Here is a 6236-nt window from a genome sequence, read left to right on the forward strand (position 1 = left end):
AGGACAGCAACTTGTCTGTTGCCCTTCCCTGATTCCCCAATGCTGTTCCTCTCCCCAATTCCCCAATAAAATCTTAAAAAAAAAAAGAACTAATAGAGCTAATATACTAATTCAGCAGAGTTATAGGGCATAAGATCAAACATTCAAAAATCAGTTGTGTTGCTATACACCAGCAATAAACAATCTGAAAAGGAAATTGAAGAAAAAAATTCCATTTAAAACAGCATCCCCCAAACAAAAATAGCCCAGGATAAATTTAACCCAAGGAGGCAAAAGACTTGTACAATGATAAGTACAAAAAATTGCTACAAGAAATTAAAGAGATAAATAAATAGAAAGACACCCTGTGTTCATGGATTGGAAAACAACATTGTTAGATGGCAATAGTATCCAAAGTGATCTACAGATTCACTAAAATTCCTATCAAAATTCCAATGGCCTTCTTTGCAAAAATAGAAAAGCAAACCCTCAAATTCATATTGAACTGTGAGGAGTTCCAAATAGCCAAAACAACCTTGAAAAAAGAAGAACAAATGTGAAGGCCTCACACTTTCTGATTAGAAACTTACTACAAAGCTACAGTAAACAAAACAGTGTGTTATGGCATGAAGATAGGTCTATAGACCAAGGTAATAAAATTGAGAGTCCAGAAATAAACTCATACATCTGTGGCTAATTGATTCTCAACAAGGGTGCCAAGGCCATTCAGAGGCAAAACAAACAAACAAACAAACAAAAATCCCAAAACAAACAAACAAACAAAAAACAGTCTTTTCAATGAATGGTACTGAGACAAATGGATATCCACAGGCAAAAGAATGAATTTCGACTCCTACTTCACAGCACATAGAAAAATTAACTCAAAATGGATCAAAGACTTAAATGTAAGAACTAAAACTATAAAACCCATACAAAAAACCATAGGGGTAAATCTTCATGTACTTGGACAATGGCTTCTTAGGTATGCCACTAAAAGTAAGAGCAACAAAAGAAAAAACAGGTAAAATTGACTTAATTAAAACTAAAATCTTTTGGGGCCAGCCAAGTGGCGCAATGGTTAAGAGCTGGCTTGGGATGTCAGAGGACCCCAGTTCGGATTCCGCATATGAGGGCCAGTAACACTGCCCTCTACAGCTAAGATGCTGAACAACAGCTCAACCTGGAGCTGGCTGCCGTGGGTCGCTGGCAACAGGTAGGCTGCAGCCCCTGCTGCAGTGGGTTGCCATGGGCTACTGTGTGTAGCCAGCAGCCAGCGTGAGCGGCCAGCAGCCGCTGTGAGCAGCCGTCCAGAAGCCGGTGACTGATCTGCCTCGCCCAGGAAGAGCACAATGATGGTGCCAACTTGGGCCAGTGAAGCAACGTCCTNCTCCACAACTAGACTGAAGACCAAAATGACAGCAACTTGTCTGTTCCCCTTCCCCAATTCCCCAGCACTGTTCCCATCCCCGCAATTCCCCAATAAAAATCTTAAAAAAAAAAAAAAGAACTTTCTTATAGGAAAAATAAAGAGTTAGGTATCCACAGTTGATGGATGCGATCTTAACTCTCTTTACAAGACCAGATATGATCTTCAGGAAATTACTTGGCTGATTCATACTTCCGTTTGTAAATTAAATTTAATTTTTAAAAAGTTTAATTATAAACAAATTCCTGAGAACAAAGAGAAGGGACCCATTAAATTTATATTTTCAGGCATTGTCAAGCCTCTGTTTATTGAGAGCCACTCCTTCCTTGAAGATGTATAGCAGACAAATCTTTAGAGTGGATTGTTACAAGAAATTTCTCCAGGCTGCCTCATTCTCCTCAATTTCTTGTTCGAATTTTGCAACAACTTAACCCTTAGCTGGAATTTGCTTACAAATTCCTAGGAACTAAAAGCCAAAAAACACTAACAACAATTTCTTTCACCTATTTTTCTTGTCCTGGTACCTGTGTCTTTCTGTGAGTGCTGTTTGGCTTCAGTGAATGATCGGCGCATTTGAAAAGAAGAAAATAGGTCTTTGATTCCTTTTTCCTTTCCATTCTGACTAGCTTTTTAATTTTCCACGTGGACTTTCAAATTTAAATGTAGTCTAAAATGGCCTGTGGGGGTTTATTTTTGTTTTTCTTTTGTTTTTTGCTTTTTTTTTTTGCTCCCAAAGTAACTCTTAAAAGAGGAAAATAAAATATTTATTGTGTTAGGTTATTTAATAATGGATTTAGTGCCTGACTTCTAACTTATATGATTTGGGGACTAGAATGCTCTTTAGAAATTGCCTAGTCCAAATTCCTCATTCTATGTATATTCAGACAGGCTAAATTACTTGCCCAATTTACAGAGCTAGTAAGGGGAACAGCCAAAACTAGAACCCAGATCTCAAAAAGGTTCTCAGAATTGCTGATAAGTTCCCTGCCCACTTCTCATAACAGCTCTTACAAATCTTCACCACTGTTTTCCTAAACCTTATACTACTACCTCCCCATAGCTCTGTCCCCTTACTTCATAAAAAATTAAAAGTCATCAAGCATGATTCCAGTTTCTACTTTTAAACTTCCTCATATCTCATCTTAAAGGAACATTAGCATTATTTTTCAAGGTAAAGCTGCCCTTTGTTATCTATATCATATTGAATCCCATCTCTGAGACCTTATTGGGTTAATTATTTCTTCTCACATATATGGGAAACCTTTCTTCATTAACCCCTTCTTTTTAGCACATAAACATGCTTAACGACTAGCATGTATCATGACTTTATGCCCCATCCCAGAAACATTCTTTCCTTTTCATCACAACCAAGCTTATTTTAGGAAAGGTATTGTCTCACTGATACTACATTTTCACCTCCTATTCACTCCTTCAACTTCAAAAATATGACTTTTGATGCTACTATTCAACTGAAAATGTTTGGGCAAAGACCACCAGTGCCTTTTAAGGACATTTCAATTCCCTCCTTTTGAGAACTCTCTTCTCTTTTGGCTTCCTTATTCTCCTCTTAACATTGAGTTTCTAAGTTTTTCTCTCCCCCTTCATTCATTCCTTGATTACTGATGCTTCCCAGGGTTCTTTTCTCAACACCTTTTCTGCCTCATTCTGTACTTTCTCTGAGCAAGTCCCACTTATATCCATGGCTGAACTCTCACACACAAATTTGTATAATAAGCAGATACCTTTTAAAGGAAAACTTTCTCAAGTTTTCCAGGTTGACCACAATTATTTTCATTATAATATTATTTACTTACTTAAATATAAAACTAACTATAAATTCCTTATGCTTATAGTTCTTACAGAAATATACAACCAAAAACTTTATAAAATGAATTCAAGTAAAACTAAAAATCTAAAAAACTCATAATATGCAATAAACATTAATTTATGTGGATTATTATTTTGTTTTCTTGAAACAAAACTGCCAACACACAATGTGAACGTGGGGCTCACTGATAATAACATAGGTTCTTCTTAATTTAAATAGAAATGTTTACCACGTGATGATTCAGTTCTCCCACCACTTTTCTCTGTTCAAACTGCTATAAAACCTTCATTCATATGGGTAAGCACATAATGACACCATTTTGTCTTCACTTGACCTGATTGCATCATTTACCTAGTAAGCTTGGCTCTGTGATACTTGGCACCAGCAAGTTTATAAACATAAATACAAATGTAGATACTGAAGTAAGCTGGCAATGCTCATAAGGTAATCATTCAGATGATCCAGATTATTGTTGAAACAAAAGCATGAATATAAGCATGAATATAAAAATTGATAACTCACAAACCCCTGAAAATATATTAGATGGGTCTCAAAGATCTGGAAACCCCAACTTTGTGAATCCCAGATCTGTACTGACAGCCCCAAACCCTCTCCAGAGCCTCTGCCCTATATTTCCAACTGCCTGCTAAACATTTCTCTACCTATGTGACCTATAATCACCTCAGATGCAACATGTCCAAGCTGAACTTGCTCTTGTTCCCGACACGTACACCCACCTTAACCTGTATTCCCAATCTTCATTCATGACATCATCATCTACCCAGTAATCGAAGCCAAAGACTTTAGTCTCATGCTAGATTCCTTCCTCCGCCTCACCTCCTACGCGCAAGTCTTGTAGATTCTACTTCTTAAACTTCTTTCAAATTGATGGTCACTTTTTGTTTAACCCAGAAATCCTGCTCAAAAACTGTTCCAAAATAATAATCTAACTATTAATAAAGCAACAAATAGAGAACAAAGATGTTCACCTTATTATTATACCTAATAAACTAAAACAATATGACCATTTAAGAGAAGGGGAAAGATTAAGCTAAATTTGGTACAGGTTATCCTTATTCAGAAACAATATAAAATTATAGCTCTTGGCAGACTAGCTATCGAAAAAAATGTAAATCCCCAGTGCAAAGCACCTTAAAAATGCTCACTAAATTAAACATCTTTTTTTTGTAGATGCATGGCTGATTTATCAGCAGTGTAAGAGAGATTCTCAGAAGCCAAAGTGAAGAGCAAGAAGGAGGGTATTGTGAATCCAGAGAGATATGAGAGATCCAAAGTCAGCTCCTGCCTTGGGTATCTGTCAATCTCTGGTGGTCGAGAGTTTTAGTTTCAAAAGCCATTGAGCATGACAGACAATGTGGGTCCAAGGAAGGCTAGATATTTTATATTATATTATATTATATTACATTATATTATATTATATTATATTATATTATATTATATTATATTATATTATATTATGTTATATTTTATGGCAAGGAATCCCGAAAAAGCAACATCCCCAGTGAGTTGAAAACAATCCACCTCACAGTGAAAGACGTGAATGAAAATATTCTGTCAGTCTTGGCCATAAAAAGAGGCAAAAAACAAACAAACAAACAAACAAACAAAACCCCAAAGTTATTCTTGATAATTCAAGACTATAAGCCCAACCTCAAGTGGGTTTGGTGACAGAATTTATAGAATCTGAGTGGTCCCAAAAACATAAGCAGAAATTCTCATTCAAATTAGTCCTAGGTTAGTAGTGTTCCAGACATTTAGCAGAAACTAAAATCTCTCCTAAGAAATTCAACTTCAACTTAATCTCAAAAAAATTCCACCAAGAAAATTTCAAGGAACTTAAATCCATAGTACAATGTAATGAGACATGAAGGATAAGTTATTGTGAACAAGTGTCAGTATAAAAATTTCAGGATAAGGCTCACAAAAGCTTCAGTTATAAAAATTATTGACACAGAATATAAAATAAACATGTTTAATGTATTTAAAGAAATCAAAGAAAATCTAGCCAAAGGATGAGTCTATAAAAAAATTAGCTGAGGAATAAAAGAACCAATAAGAACTTTTAGGAATATAAAATATAATTATTGAAATTAAAATAAAAAACACCACGGTATGTGGACTACATAGCAGATTAGGTAGAGCTGAAGAAATAATTAGTAAATTGAAGATAGTTCCAAAGAAACTATCCAGAATACAACACAGAAAGCCAGAGATAGAATATATATAATAAAGATAAACATATAGCACTCAGTGAAACATTTAACAGTAAATACTTGCAATATGGAAAGATTAATGGAAAAATGAAGGAGATAATATTATTTCCAAAATAATTAAAGACATGAATTTTTGGAGTCAAGAAGCCCAATATATTACAAATACAGAAAACCAAACCAAAACAAAACAGAATCTAAACCTAAACCACTTCTAGAAAACAGCTAACATTGTACTCAATGGTTAAAGACTGAAAGTTTTCCCCCTAAAATCAGGAATAAAACAAGGATGTCCACTATCACAAGTGCTATTCAACACTGTACTAGAAGTTCTGGTCAAAACAATTAGGCAAGGAAAAAAAAAAGGCATACAAATTGAAAAGAAGTAAATCTATACCTATTCACAGATAACATGATACCCTGTATAGAAAATCCCCCCAAAAAATTCACAAAAGAACTAATAGAGGGCCGGTCGAGTGGCTCAGTGAGTTAAGAATTGGCTTGGGAGCATGAGCTCTGAGCAGCAGGGCCACCGGTTTAGTTCCCACATGGGCCAGTGATGCTGCACCCTCTATAGCTAAGACTGTGAACAACAGCTCAACCTGGAGCTGGGCTGCCATCATTGGCTGGCGATGGTGTAAGCTGCAGCCCCTGCTGCAGTGGGCTGCCGTAAGCTACTGTGAGTGGCCGGCAGCCAGCATGAGCAGACAACAGCCACTGTGAGTGGCGGTCCAATGGCCAGCAACCAACTTCCTCAGCTGGGAAGAGCTCA

Source organism: Hipposideros armiger, unplaced genomic scaffold, assembly GCF_001890085.2.
Source record: "Hipposideros armiger isolate ML-2016 unplaced genomic scaffold, ASM189008v1 scaffold_12, whole genome shotgun sequence".
In the NCBI taxonomy this organism is placed as follows: domain Eukaryota; kingdom Metazoa; phylum Chordata; class Mammalia; order Chiroptera; family Hipposideridae; genus Hipposideros; species Hipposideros armiger.